This window comes from Emydura macquarii, unplaced genomic scaffold (genome assembly GCF_026122565.2).
Source record: "Emydura macquarii macquarii isolate MOO-44397 ecotype Brisbane River unplaced genomic scaffold, CSIRO-AGI_Emac_v2 contig_6, whole genome shotgun sequence".
In the NCBI taxonomy this organism is placed as follows: Eukaryota; Metazoa; Chordata; order Testudines; family Chelidae; genus Emydura; species Emydura macquarii.
Window position 1 is genome coordinate 1,152,278 of NW_027130143.1, and position 15,776 is coordinate 1,168,053.

Sequence of the window (15,776 nt, forward strand, 5' to 3'; positions counted from 1 at the left end):
AGGATATGGAAGTAGACATTGCCACATCCGAGATGGAAGCCAAACTCAAACAGTTTAATGAGAGCAAGTCAGGGGGCCTGAATAATCTCCATCCATGAATATTAAAGAAACTGGCAAGCCCAATAGCAATGATTTTCAGTGAATCCATAAACATGGGTTTATACCCTTGAACTAGAGAAGTGCAAATATAATACCTATTGTGACGCCGGTGACCAGGTGCCAGCTTATACCAAGGTCCTCGTGTTTCAACTGAACACTGACAAATACGTGGCTGGAATCAGCCTGGCCCACCTGTGTGTTAGTGTTGCTAAATTAGGTCTGAGCTTATATAACAGTGTGTCCAGTGTTCAGACTTTATTGAATGCTTGGGAGTTGCTGCATGTATTACTCTACCTTATAACAACTGTATTTCTTACTGTAAGGTAGCATCTGAGTGGTTATGTGGTAAGCCTCTGTGACTGTGTAAATCACCAGACAGGAGACAGACATCAACTAGTGGGATGTGCTGATCGCCAACAGAAGGTGTTGTGTCCTGCCCAACAGGAAAGGTCCATCAACACCAGATAGACTATAGTGGGACATGAAAGATGACAAAAGACATTTGTTGTTTTGCCCTCCCCTCCCGTGAAGACGAGTTATGCAAGTCGGTTCTACCTATCCGCTGAGCTTGCAGGTCAGAGCAGAAAGGAGGAGATGGACAAAAACTCCTAAGAAGAAGGAATTGTATCTCTATGCTGCTTAGACTCTGGAGAGCAAGGTTCACTAGGCATAAGCAAGCGATACTCAGTGCTTAGCCTGGGTTGGCTCTAAAGGTCATATACAGCTCGTTTATTATACACACTGTTATTTTTTGAAACTTAAGATTGTAACACATTTGTGATCTATGTTAACCTGCTTTACCCTTGTAAATAATTCTCTGGTTTCTCTTTCCTATTTAATAAATCTTTATATAGTTTATTATAGGATTAGCTACAAGCCTGTCTGTGGTGTGGGAGCTAAGGTGCAACTGACCTATGGAAAGTAACTGGTCCTTTGGGACTGGGAGTAACTTGAATATTACTGTGATTCTTGGTGGAAGGGACCGTCACAAAGGTATGCTTGCCTGGGTGGTGAGATAAATCAGGGTTACCAAGCAGACTGTCTGTGACGCCACTTTAAGACAGTTATAGTGCCTGAGGAGGTTACACTTGATAATTGGTTGGTGAAATCTAAGTATAAAACACACAACCAATTTGGACTTCGTGCCCTACTTCCTAACCACCTACCCTGAGCTTGATGTGCACAATCTTGAGTCACTGCAGGCAGCTTTACACCTATATTTAAGAAAGGGGGAAAAAAGTGATCTGGGAATCTACAGGCCTGTTAGTTTGATGTCAATTGTATGCATGGTCTTAGAACAAATTTTGAAAGAGAGTAATTAAAGACAGAGGTAACTGGAATAAAATATAACATGACTTCACTAAAGGTAGATTTTACCAGACAAAGCTCTTTCTTTGAGAAGATAACTGATTTTCTAGACAAAGGAATACGGTAGATTTAATCTACCTGCCTCTCAGTAAGGCATTTGGTACGGTTCCACATGAGAAATTATTAGTTCATTTGGAAAAGATGGGGATTAATATGAGAATTGAATGAGAAATGAGGAACTGGTTAAGGAGAGATTACAATAGATCATGCTGAAAGGCGAAGTGTCAGACTGGAGGGAGGTTACTAGTGGAGCAGCGTTCCTCAAGGATCAGTCTTGGGACCAAAATCTTATTGAATGTTTTCTTTAATGACCTTGGCTCAAAAAAAATGGGTGTGTGCTAATAAAATTTGCAGATGACACAAAGTTGGGAGGTATTGCCAATATGGAGGAACACTGCAATATCATACAAAAAGATCTGGATGACCCTGAAAACTGGAGTAATAAAATTGGGGTGAAATTTAATAGTGCAAAGTGCAAGGTCATGCACTTAGGGACTAATAAGATTTTTATTATAAGCTTGGGACTTATCAGTTGGAATGACAGAGAAGGAGAAAGACTTGGGTGTACTGGTCAATCACAGGATGACTATGAGCTGCCAATGTGATGCAGTCATGAGCAAAGCTAATTCAATCCAAGAAGGCATCGGAGGAGATATTTCCAGTAGAGCTAGGGAAGTGTTATTACCATTTACAAGGCCCGGGTGAGATATCATCTGGAATACCATGTGCAATTCTGGTTTCCCATGTTTAAGAAAGAAATCACTAAAACAAACATGAATAAAATTGGACCAGGTGAACAGAAGGGCTACTAGGATGATCAGAAGAATGGAAAAACTACTTTATGAAAGGGAACTTAAGAAGCTTGGCTTGTTTAGCCTAACAAGATGAAGTGTGAGGGGAAACATGATAGCTCTCTGTAAATACATCAGAGGGATAAACAGCAGAGAGGAAGACCAGTTAAGTTAAGAGCAAATGTTGGCACAAGAACAAATGGATGTAAACTGTCAACAAGTTTAAGCTTGAGATTAGATGAAGGTTTCTAACCATCAGAGGAGTGAACTTCCAAGGGGAGTATTGAGGGCAAAAAACCTAACTTGTTTCAAGACTGAACTTGACAAGTTTATGATAAGTATGATGGAGTTGCCTCCAACGGCATATGGCCGAGCTGCAACTGGTATTAGCAAATCATAGAATCATAGAATATTAGAGTTGGAAGGGACCTCAGGAGGTCATCTAGTCCAACCCCCTGCTCAAAGCAGGACTAACCTCAGCTATATCATCCCAGCCAGGGCTTTGTCAAGCCTCAGCTTAAAAACCTCTAAGGATGGAGATTCCACCACCTCCCTAGGTAACCCATTCCAGTGCTTCACCACCCTTCTAGTGAAAAACTTTTTCCTAATGTCCAACCTAGACCTCCCGCCCTGCAACTTGAGACCATTGCTCCTTGTTCTGTCATCTGCCACCACCGAGAACAGCCTACCCCCATCCTCCCTGGAACCTCCTTTCAAGTAGTTAAATAATTCCAATAATTAAATAATTCCAACAGCTAGAGATGGGACACTCTGAGTTACTACAGAGAATTCTTTCCTAGATGTCTGGCTGGTGGATCTTGCCTGATGCTCAGGGTCCAACACATTACTATGTTTGGGGTTGGGAATGAATTTTCTCCCAGATCAGATTGTCATAGACCCTGGGGGGTTTTTGCTTTCCTCTGCAGTGTGAGGTCTAGGTCCTATAATTAGAACTCGAGTAAGTGGTCAATTTGCTGTAACCTGAAGCCTGTAAATCAAGATTTGAGGATTTCAGTAACTCACTCAGAGGTTATGATTCTGTTACAGGAGTAGGTGGATGAGTCTCTGTAGCCTGCGATGTTCAGGTGGTCAGACTAGATGATCATGATGGTTCGTTCTGGCCTTAATAGACTCAGACTATCAAATTTCTGTTCCCCACATAGGTATTGATGAACTCGAGTTTATCACTAAAAGGCATGATTTCCAGTCCTTCAATCGTTCTCTGGATCTTCTCCAAATCCTCTCTTGTTTAGCAACCTCCTTCTTGCATTGTGGATACCAATTCCAGAGTGGGTAGAGCATCCTGTCAGATACGTGACATTCCCCTTTGTCATGTAATGGGGGGTCAGGAAACAATATCCCATCTCTCCCCCCAGCTCACCCACATGGTAGAGCTTCAGTGCATACTCAGTTAATGGTATTAGCTAAAGAGGCACATTCTGCCGTTGCCCAAGGCTCCTATCAGAAAGGGTAATTTAGCGGTCACCAGAAAATGAGTTTGACACCCCCTGCTATAGACAGTGCTCATGGACTGACATAAGTAGCACATGTCCACCTGGTCATTGACAATTAAAGAGGAGTAGCAGCAAATGTAGGCTTCAAGTGGCAGATACACTTTAACAGACCACTGGTCTGAAACTGGTCTGGTCAGAACTTTTCTGAAAATAAGAAACAGCCATGTGATCAGAAGCCATTAACGTTTGAAGATGGTGTAGTAAGAAGTGAGAGCTTAAGGCCTGTAAAACAGGCTAAGGCCTAAATGGAAAAAGCCGAGTGAACAGAAGTATAAGGGGTCACTCAAGTTAACTGAGACTGGTATAGGAAAGTGCTGATTCTGCAAGGTTGTAAGACTGCCAAAATATTACTAAAATATGTAGTGGGTATAAGAGGTACCAAGATACTAACTCTCTGAAATGACACTTTGATGGGTAGAAATGATACATGGAGTGGCGGTGCCCAAATCAGCCAATCAACGGAAAAAGGTGGTATTAGACTACGTCAGGAGGGTGGCAACTACCTACGTGAAAGGGGGCAGACCGAAAGTGTATGTAACAGTGTATAAAAGAGGGTGTCAGAGGGAATACTGGTGTCCGGTCTAGGGGATAACGGAAAGTCCTGCCGTTGGGCCGAGACCATTGTAACGCCGCCAATATGAAACTGACCCAGAGATACTCTGTAAGTCATTTCTCATTGTGCCGCACACAATAAACCTGGCTTGGGTGCCTTCGTTACTCAGCTAATCTGTGGTCGTGTCGATCATTCGATCGTGAGAGCCGTCTCAGTTTCCTGGCCAGAGCTGGGACAGCATCTACACAGGGACACACGCACGCAGCCTACACTGATAAACACCGGTGACCAACACACCGAGTACCACACTGGTGACCCCGACCACTGATCTGGTAAGTAAACGAGCTGTCCTCTGAAAGGAATCGCGATCTAACATGACAGAAAACTGCGAGCTAGGTAATCCCCTTATTCCCTCCCTTCGCATACCCATAGAGTTTGATGAATATTGGACGCATTGGGTAGCAAATAAAGGTGGTCCATATGAATTTAAGAAACAGAATGGTGAAACATGGACCAAAATATGTAGGTCAATGGCTGAAAGCGTTGACCTAAAAGAGAATAATAAGAGTAAAAAGTGTAGAGTACTCCAAATAATGGTTAAGGCAGCATGCTATTAAAGTATCAGAGCTAGCAACAAATACACATAGTATGCTCGAGCAATTAAAACAGGAAAATCAACATCTACAAACAGCTGTAAAAAATTTACAAAAAAGAGAAGTGCCGTCCCCCATAATAAATTTTGGAGGACAACAGCAGAGTATGAGGGGACAGAAATGGAAAAAGGTGACCCTGGCAAAATTAAAAAATAAACTAGGGGCCACCACATTGCAACCATCACCATACGATAAAAGCCAGGTTCCGGTAAAACTTAAATCGGGACCTAGACTGGTGCCTGTCAGAATGGGAAAAGTAAGTGCACAGGAGGGGGAAGTAGCAAACAATACTTTCACTGGATTGGTAAATCAGATAAAGGAAAAAATAGAACGCTTCACAGAGCACATTAAAGGACAGAAGCTGCGACTTGATCGCAGGGGAATAGATAGAAAAAAATTTCGAAGTAAAAAACTAAGAGTAGGGAATTTAACATCTAAAATTAATGCATTAACACATGGAGTTGCCCAGAAACAGTTAACTACTGCAGGCAAGGGCACTCCTGCAATCCATTTGGCATGCACAGAAAAGCAACAGACGCTGGGGGAACAAATTCAAGTTTTACAAAAGCAGGTAACAACCCCCACTCTCCTCTCAAAGCCAGGATAAAAACCAGGGGTGCGGGTTCTCGACTGCTTTAACCCACCCCCACTCCTCGGTCAAAGCGAAAACCTTCTTTCTTAAATATTTTTACATACCAGTTACGTTTTCCTTTATATCGTCTCTGTTTGCTAAAATCTCTGTTGCTGCCTGTACTTTTAGATACCTTGATAGAGTTAATCTCTCTCTTGGCTCAAGTCTTCCTCCCATCAGAGATTGCTCTTCTCCTACTCTCCCACCTTTGCTCACTTATGGTTTGCTCTTTGTTTTGTAAAAAAAAAAAAAAAAAAAAAAAAAAAAAAAAAGTTAAAAAATATAGTTGTTACAGAAACCACCACTCCTAAAAAGACGAAGCAACTGAAAACTGAACAGAACAAAAACCAAAACAGGTAAAAAACTTTGCTTCGAGAGAGTTATGAATGTTTCCAAGGGATGCCAGGGAACTCGCCTAAAGATATGGTTGCTAAGCGGCAGAGGTTCCCACCACTGGGTTCCGAGGTGCAGTGTAAATTTCTGTTGCAAAAAATGTTGAAGCAGCAGAAGTTCATACTGCCCTTCTAATCCTAGTCACTTACTAATATTTAAAACATGGGCATTTCTTGGTCCATATAATACAGTTTTGAAGTAAAGTGAATGGTGGAGAGGAAGTTCATATCATGTTATTTGTCAATTAATACAACAAATTTGATGGGTGGCTGGATGTGAATTCTTTTTTTAATCAATTCTTATAAAAAACATTTAGATGGAAAGGTAATAACTTATTTATTTAAATGTTTAATTCTTGGGTTTATCTGTCTATTTTCTAATATGTATTGATTTAATAATTTAGCTCTTAATATCTTGTAAATTAACTGGCGCCATTTGTTTTTAATTGTAAATTTGTCCTGTATGTCATGTACGTTGTCCTGTGTTCTATGTTGTGTGTCATGTAATTTTTTTTTTTTGTTGCAACAAAAGTCAATTTTATACTTTTTTTTAAGTGGTACCACACTATTTTAATGTTAGGATCGGGGTATAACCATCACAATATCAATTTTTCTGAAAACATCAAAAATGCCTTATTTATCAATATATGTACATATATATTTTTGTCTCAACAAATAATGCAATTGCAAACAAACCTTTTTTAAAAAAAAAAATTATTAGTCATAATTTTTTATTCAAAGGAAGAAAAGTAGGGGAAAAATCTCAACAGTAATGTACAGGTAATACTGGCAAATATCGTTTTTTTGTTTGGGTGTTTATAAACTTGTTTTCACCTTTATTAAATATTGAAATATAGTTATAAGAATGTTATAGTAAAAATGATAAAATGTATAACAATATATATTATGTCTGGTTCTGTTATGGGGATGTTGGAGCTAACCAAACAAATTCAACAGGTTTCCACTTTTGCTTTCCCAAATACAACTAAACATTATAAAAGTTTAATACCCTCGAAGTATTTGCATAGACCTGACTTAACATTAATTTTGATTTAATTCATCTAATTTTAATTCGATTTAATTTCAATTTAACTTTTCTTTTATGCTATGTTGAAGGGAAGTAACGGTTATTAAAATCGGTGCCTCTAAACAGTTAACGAAAGTGGAATTAGTATTACAAGCACAGTAACTCTAAAAACCTTGGGTAAATATTCTGTTACCAACTTTTTTGCTCAAACAGAGAGTATAAGCAGGAAGGGGCAAGTAAGGTGATTGTTAAAAGCCACCATGCCCTAGGAAAACTATTGAGTCAGGAAAATTTGTTTAAAGGCACTGTAAGGGTGGACAAAGCTATTCAATAGATTTTTGCTGTCATGACAGAGAATGTTCAATTAGTTGTCCTGAAAGAGCCTGAAATATCTGTTTGGGGCTAACTATAACAGGTCAGAAACGTATCTGTGAACCCCAAACAAAGTCTAAAGCTCACCCCATTTTTAAAGCAACCCCGATAAACCAAGTGCTGGGAGAAAGAATTTGGTTTGTAGATGGAAGCTCATATTATGAAGAAGGTACAGGGGTCACAGGCTTTGCCGGAGTTTGTTTGACAGGGAGCATGCAAGCTGTGTATTCCTTCCAATTTAAATTGACAAAGGGAGGAACTCAAGCAGCAGAAGTATCAGCAGTTGTTGAGGTATTAAAAAGAATGGAAAACAAACAATCTGAAATAGTGATTGGTACTGATTCGGATTGTGTGTATAAAGGCACCACCGTTTATTTGCCATGGTGGGCTACCGTGCATTTTGTGGGCACAGCTGGATCTGAAATTAAACACAAAGTCCTCTGGCAACAAATGGAGGAGTGGTCAACAAAATTTGAAAAAATCAGAATGGTTAAAATAAAATCACATAGGGGAACAGGACCATTGCAGCGGGGAAATGAACAGGATGATAAATTGGCTAAAAAGGCAGCAATAACTGGCACCCTTTGGGAAATTCTGCCCGTGGCAATAACTACCCGGGCACAGATGAAACAACAAGTTAAAACTGAAAAATTACAAATGTTACAAGAGATACAGGGAAAGGATGAGTTAATCCAGCAGTGGATTGTGGAATGTCCTTCCTCTTGGCAAGGAGTTCCTCTCAAAAAAGAAAAGGGCTTGATCGTAGCCAAATCTGATAGTGAATAGGTGTTAGTAATACCTCAGCAGTTTACAAATTTTCTGTTAAGGTGGATTCATGGCTCTGCTGTGTGGGGGCACCCAAAACTGGAAGAAGCACTGAAAAGTCTTAAAAAGACCCAGACAGGAGTGAAAGGGTGAATTGCTGGAAGCACTGCCCTTAAGAATCAGAAGTTTAAAAAAAAAAAAAAAGAGAGAGAAGCGATTGTTTGTGTTTTGTTTTTATAGATTATGAACCCAAACCTGGTCTGGATATGGAGATTGCTGCTTGTGGCGGTTCTAACCCAAGAAGTAATCGGGTTGTTGGACACCAAGAAATTGAACCAGACACACCTTGTGGTAAGGAATCTCTGACCAGAGATTTCCAACAACCCCTCTGATACACTGACTGCAAGAAGACAAAGTCATCCATATAAAACTGCTGTAAAACTGGTATGCCAATCAGAAGGAAGGCAACACACCATCAAAGTTTCACCATTTCTTATAAAGATGGCATGTGGATGGACTGTTGCAGGAATAAGCCAGATTAAACATGTCTGTGTGGAGAAGATGGGGACAAATCAACAAAAAATTGAAAAGACATTAACCAAAGACACAGAGGGGGAGTATGCTTGTTGTTGGAAAGTGGATGAGGTTATTAATTGTGACCAAGTTATTGTTTTTATTGTTCCTTCTAGCATCAGTTCCAATAGCAAGACTCTAATATCAGTGGAGAATAAGACCAGGATAATCAGGGACCAAGAACAGGTACTAGACTGACCACAAGTTCTGTCCAATACCCAACAAGTAATGGAACACCATATAACAGCATTAGAAGGAGAAAATTTGGCCTTGCAATGTAACATTCACCCATACCCTAAAGAAAAAAATAGAAGTTTGGATTAATTGGTTTAAAGGAGGGGAAACAGTAATTAGTCATGTACCCCTGAAGTTAAATGTTTCTGGTATGACCATGCCAAAACAATGCCCCCCACAGACTAAAAATTGGTTTAATTTACATTTGGAAATGCAAATACAATTTTGGAAAGGATCACAAAATCCCTTATGGAAACAGCAAAGGAAAAAAAAGAGAAATTGCAGAAACTATATTGGGAGGCTCAGGTCTTGGCATGTCCATATGGAATTCAGCAGATATTGAAAATCTTAATTTAAAAATAAATAGTATTGTGAGTGGAATAGGAAACGCAGTGAAAACAGGAGGAGGTATCAGTAGCCTACTGTTGGACCAACATGCAATCACTATTGATAATATGCATCTCATAGCCCAAGGGTTTGAACATCTTAATGCAACAATACTTAAAATAATTAATAGCATAGAACAAAATGATGCATCCTTAGCCATGGCTTGTGTGGCTTATGGAAATCGTGTGCTAGAAATAATTCAGCAAAGTCTATTACAACTAAAACTGCAGGAATGGCCGCGATTATTAAGTCACACAATCATTCTAAAACAAATACAAAAGCAAGGAGGTGACCACATAACAGTGTTTAGCCCACTGGGTTACCTTTAAGTCCATGCATTATGCTTTTCCGGGACGATGGGTAAACATCCTCCCCATAAAAAGACAAAAAGCGGGGGAATGTAGTAAGAAGTGAGAGCTTAAGGCCTGTAAAACAGGCTAAGGCCTAAATGGAAAAAGCCGAGTGAACAGAAGTATAAGGGGTCACTCAAGTTAACTGAGACTGGTATAGGAAAGTGCTGATTCTGCAAGGTTGTAAGACTGCCAAAATATTACTAAAATATGTAGTGGGTATAAGAGGTACCAAGATACTAACTCTCTGAAATGACACTTTGATGGGTAGAAATGATACATGGAGTGGCGGTGCCCAAATCAGCCAATCAACGGAAAAAGGTGGTATTAGACTACGTCAGGAGGGTGGCAACTACCTACGTGAAAGGGGGTAGACCGAAAGTGTATGTAACAGTGTATAAAAGAGGGTGTCAGAGGGAATACTGGTGTCCGGTCTAGGGGATAACGGAAAGTCCCGCCGTTGGGCCGAGACCATTGTAACGCCGCCAATATGAAACTGACCCAGAGATACTCTGTAAGTCATTTCTCATTGTGCCGCACACAATAAACCTGGCTTGGGCGCCTTCGTTACTCAGCTAATCTGTGGTCGTGTCGACTCATTCGATCGTGAGAGCCGTCTCAGTTTCCTGGCCAGAGCTGGGACAGCATCTACACAGGGACACACGCACGCAGCCTACACTGATAAACACCGGTGACCAACACACCGAGTACCACAGATGGTATTAGTCAACATAGGTCCAATAAAAGGAACAATAATTTGTCTCATCTGTACAGGAGATCAGGTCATCCAACATGACTTCTCTATTCGTTTCTTTTGTGAATTACCTATATTAATTTGTGGTGGTGGTTTTTGTTTTTGTTTTTTAATCAAAATATGTTTTATTTGTGTTTGAGTTTCAAAAAAGGATGTAACAGTAGCCACTGCAGTGAGGGGCTACGCACCCCAGTCATGAGACAGGTTTATAACCATTTGTAACTGAGTTGCATGTGGAGGTCTGTGGCTGTACAGTTCGTATGTGCTGACAAGACAGGAAGCCTAGCTTGGAGGACGTGTTGGGCCCAGGAAATGGAGAAGAGGAAGTTCAATGCTATTTCAGTGTAACATTAAAAAATTCTGCACTATATTTAAAGGAGACGTTCCTTATTTAGAGACAAAATTGTTTACACCATGGAACCTGCCCCACAACACAGCCCAGATGCCTCAGCTCAGCCACCAAAGAGCCAGTGTTTCACTTCAGAACTCCTTCCGTGCTTCTTGCTGGGCTTGAAAAAAGACTCACCATTTACATAAAAACAAACAATAGAGACTGAAAGGTGGGTTTCCTGTGGCTCCAGCAGGACTGTTAGGGGGTGGTGCCAGCTCACTCATCTTGATCACATCTTGTGCCACCCACTGAGATCATCCTAAGCAGATCCCCCCTGCATTATTTCTTGAATCTGCACAGTCTTTTCTCCCCCTGAGCCTGAGCTGACTGCTCCCCGGGGCTGAGGGCTGCTGCTCTATGCCTCCTCCTTGCTAAAGGGCATGACTTCCAACTCCTCTTCCTCACCTCCAGATGTGGAATGTGGTGTCTGAAAAGTCAAAGGCCACTAACCCCCAGCCTGACCCCCGGCTACCCAGCAGTGGCTGGTAAACCAGCAAACTGTGGCAGGCAAGGAATTTAAATTAAAAATAGGGGTGGGGATGAATGTACAAATGAAAAACCAGAATCCAGCCCACTGTGTTGGTCTGAGCTTCTAGCTGCTCCATGAGGCTCTTGGGACAATCAGACAGGAGTTTGACACAGGAAATCAGCGACTGACAATGCAGGGACGCTTTCATGGAGGGACAATGCCTCTGAGTGGCTCACATTTGAACACTAAAGTACTAGTGACTAGGTTAACACAGGGCTCCTTGGCGTGACTGTTTTTGCAACCCAGCCAAGACCTCAGCTTAACACAGTGGTTCTCAACCAGGGGTATGCATATCCCCGGGGGTATGCAGAGGTGTCCCCAAGGGTACATCAATTCATCTAGATACTTGCCTAGTTTTACAACAGGCTACATAAAAAGCATTAGTGAAATCAGTACAAACGCTCTATATACTATGCACTGAAATGTAAGTTTAGTATTTATATTCCAAATGCTTTGGTTTCTTACCTTGGATGAGGTGCGTCACGCTTGCTCCCTTCTGCCCACGTACCTCTTTGCTCGTTGCTGCTCTGAGGTTGCAGTGCACTGTGACAGTTCCTGTTTTAACCTCAGCTAACTTCACTTCCTGCAGCCCAGCCCTCTGCTCAGTTTCTGAGTGGAATAAGTCAGTGTTGCGCAGACAGGTTCCAGGAAGAAAACACAGTACGAAGTGCATCATGAAGACACAGAACCAGTCCTATTGATTCTCTCAGGAACCGTCAGGGACTGGGATGCTGCTTCGGAACCAACTCTGCCTAAGCATTAGGGGCTGATGGGGCACATTTGAGTTAGTAACAGCCTGCGAACTCCTCAGGACAGGGACCAAGTCTGAATTTGCTTCAGAAAGTGCCACATACGTCTGTACATGTAAAAGTTACGTGTCTCAAGCCCCTAGAAGTAGTTCTGCTAAGTCAAGTGAGTGGCTGGGATATCAGACCTCTGCTTACAGGAGTGTTGGAGAATTGGGAATTTAGGTGCCTTAGGGAACATTTCCAACAAGTTCTTGCCAATAAGAGCAACAATGAATAGGCAGCACAAGGAGGGTAGAAAGGAACTACCTGATACGTTCCAGGGACTTTGATCACTATTAATAATAATTGCTCGTATTATTGTAGCACCTAGATGTGCCAGTCATGGACCAGGACCCCACTGTGCTCAGGGCTGTACAAACACAGACCGAAAAGACAGGCCCTGCACCAAGTATCTTACACTCTAAAAAAGAGAAAAGATGCAGCCGGATGGGGAGTACAGGGAAACAATGCAGCAATATTGCTAAGTATGATGGGCAGGGTAGGAAAGTTTTGAGGAGGGATCTGAAGGTGGATAACGTGGCAGCTTTCTAGATGGTTATGAGAAATTCCCCCAAGCATGAGGAGCAGCGTGAGAGAATGCGCAAAGGTGTTTGTTTGAAAATTTAACAAGTAGGTGATGGAGGCTGACATCATGGGCTGATCAGAGACGAGCCTGAGTAAGTGAATGAGAGATGACAGGCAGAGTGTGAACTGACTGTGAAGGGGCATGAACGTGATACAAGCAATTTACGTTTGATGCACTGGAGAAGGGGGAACCAACAGAGGGATTCAAAGAGAGGGATGACATGGTTAAAGCAATGGACTAATGTTATGCACTCTTCCATAGCTCATATCCATTCAGAATGCTGCTGCGAAGATCATTCTCTGCGCCACAGCGCTAGTAGAATGTGAAATGAGTGAAGCAGGCATAGGAACTTTTGCTAGTGTACAACACTCAGTGAAATAACGCCTGATTCACTGTGAGAATCAGGGACCTCAGGAGGGGAAGCTCAAAGCAAAACATATGCCTCATATCATTCTTGGAATATGACATGATCAGTCCAATCATTTTACAGAACTATTAGTTCTGTCCAAATAATAAGTGAGAATCCTTCTGGCATCCACTGTATAGAGTACAGAGTCTCCTTTATTTGAATGCAGTTGGGAGAGGGGGGGAAAGGTAAATTAATAGACTACTTAATGTGGAAATCAGACACCACTTTAGGTAAGCGAGGATCAGAACTTGCAGAACATATGTTTTGCTGTATTAGTCTTCCAATGAATATCAGGGAAGTTAAAATCCCCCATTAATACTAGCTCATGTATGTTAGCTAACCATGGAATCACAGAAGATTAGGGTGGGAAGGAACCTCAGGAGGACATCTAGTCCAATCCCCTGCTCAAAGCAGGACCAACCCCAACTAAAATATCCTAGCCAGGGCTTTATAAAGCCAGGCATTAAAAACTTCTAAGGATCGAGATTCCACCCCCTTCCTAGGTAACCCATTCCAGTGCTTCACCACCCTCCTAGTGAAAAAGTTTTTTGTAATATCCAACCTAGACCTCCCACACTGCAACTTGAGACCATTGCTCCTAGTTCTGTCATCTGCCACCACTGATAACAGCCTAGCTCCATCCTCCCTGGAACCCCCCTTCAGATAGATGAAGGCGCTATCAAATCCCCACTCACTCTTCAATAAACACTCTTGCAGACTAAACAAGCCTAGCTCCCTCAGCCTCTTCTCATGTCATGTGCTCTAGGCCCCTAATAATTTTTGTTGCCCTCCGCTGGACTCTTTCCAATTTGTCCACATCCTTTCTGTAGTGGGGGGCCCAAAACTGGACACAATACTCCAAATGCAGCCTCACCACTGCCAAATAGAGGGGAATAATCACTTCCCTCGATCTGATTATTTACTATTTATTATTTGCTATTGATATTTGCTATTCTTTCTGCACATTGGGATGGTTTGTTCCTGTGCCCTTTAAAATGCAGCCACCTCTCTTGGATTCCTTTCCCCTTCACATTAGCCTCCCAGGGGATCCTGGCCATCAGTTCCCTGAGGGAGTCAAAGTCTGCTTTTCTGAAGTCCAGGGTCCATGTTCTGCTGTTCTCAGTTCTTTCTTTTGTCAGGATCCTGAACTCGACCATCTCATGGTCACTGCTACCCAGGTTGCCACCCACTTCTACTTCCCCTACGAATTCTTCCTCCTGCACTTGCACCAGGAAGTTGTCTGCAATACTCTCCAAAAACTTCCTGGATTGTCTGTGCACTGCTGTATTGCTCTCCCAGCAAATGTCAGGGTGATTGAAGTTCTCCATGAGAATCAGGTTCTGTGATCTGTCAACTTTCATTAGATGTCTTAAGAAAGCCTCATCTACTTCATCCTCCTGCTCTGGTGGGCTACGACATCACCCTTGTTGCTCTCGCCTCTAAACATAACCCAGAGACTCTCAACAGGCTTTTTTCATTTCATACTGGAGCTCTGAGCAGTCATATTGCCCTCTTACATACAGTGCCACTCTTCCATCTTCTTTCCCCTGTGTAACATGGTCCACCTCACCACTTTGGTGCCTCCTGCTGATTAACTGACGCCCCTCTCCGTGGTGTCTTGCACTCAGCCCACTCTGTGCTCCTCCCCTTCCAGGCAATTCTGTACTTCATTCTAGCCACCTCCAGCTGTGACCACTGCAGTCCTGCTACCAATCCTATGGCAATCAGGGGTGCGGAGGGGACATAGGCTTGCCCACTGCTCTGGGTCATAGAATCATAGAGTTGGAAGGGACCTCAGGAGGTTGTCTAGTCCAACCCCCTGCTCAAAGCAGGACAAACCTCAGCTAAATAATCCCAGCGAGGGTTTTGTCAAGCCGCAGCTTAAAAACCTCTAAAATGGAGATTCCACCACCTCGCTAGGTAACCCATTTTCAGTGCTTCACCACCCTCCTAGGGTAAAACTTTTTCCTAATGTCCAACCTAGCTTTCCCCCACTGCAATTTGAGACTGTTGCTCCTTGTTCTGTCATCTGCCACCACTGACAACAGCCTAGCTCCATCCTCCCTGGAACCCCCTTTCAGGTAGTTAAAGGCTGCTATCAAATCTCCCCTCATTCTTCTCTTCTGCAGACTAAACAAGCCTAGTTCCCTCTGCCTCTCCTCATAAGTCTTGTGCTCCAGCCCCCTAATCATTTTTGTTGCCCTCCGCTGGACTCTCTCCAACTTCTCCACATCCTTTTTGTAGTGGGGGGCCCAAAACTGGACACAATCCTCCAAATGCGGCCTCACCAATGCCGAATAGATGGGAATAATCACTTCCCGTGATCTGCTGGCAATGCTCCTACTAATGCAGCCCAATATGCTATTAGCCTTCTTGGCAACCAGGGCACACTGCTGACGCATATCCAGATTCTTATCCACTCTTACCCCCAGGTCCTTTTCTGCAGTACTGCTGCCTAGCTCGTCGGTCTCCAGTCTGTAGCTGTGCATGGGATTCTTCCGTCCAAAGTGTAGGACTCTGCACTTGTCCTTGTTGAACCTCATCAGATTTCTTTTGGCCCAATCCTCCAGTTCGTTTAGGTCGTTCTGTATCCTATCCCTACCTTCAGGG

General features: G+C 42.4%; 1 protein-coding gene across 2 annotated transcripts in view; it reads right to left on the reverse strand.

The window, feature by feature from the left end:
• Nucleotides 1–11,905, reverse strand: part of HCLS1 (hematopoietic cell-specific Lyn substrate 1) — a 54,113-nt gene extending 42,208 nt beyond the window's left edge. Inside the window, exon 1 of one of the 2 annotated variants that reach the window (XM_067557989.1) lies at nucleotides 11,849–11,905. The gene's annotated coding sequence lies outside the window, so the exon portion shown is untranslated. Of the gene's footprint in view, nucleotides 1–1,265; nucleotides 1,574–11,848 lie in introns of those variants that run through there. The other variant, XM_067558614.1, reaches the window with a different exon arrangement.
• Nucleotides 11,906–15,776: the final 3,871 nt, after the last annotated feature.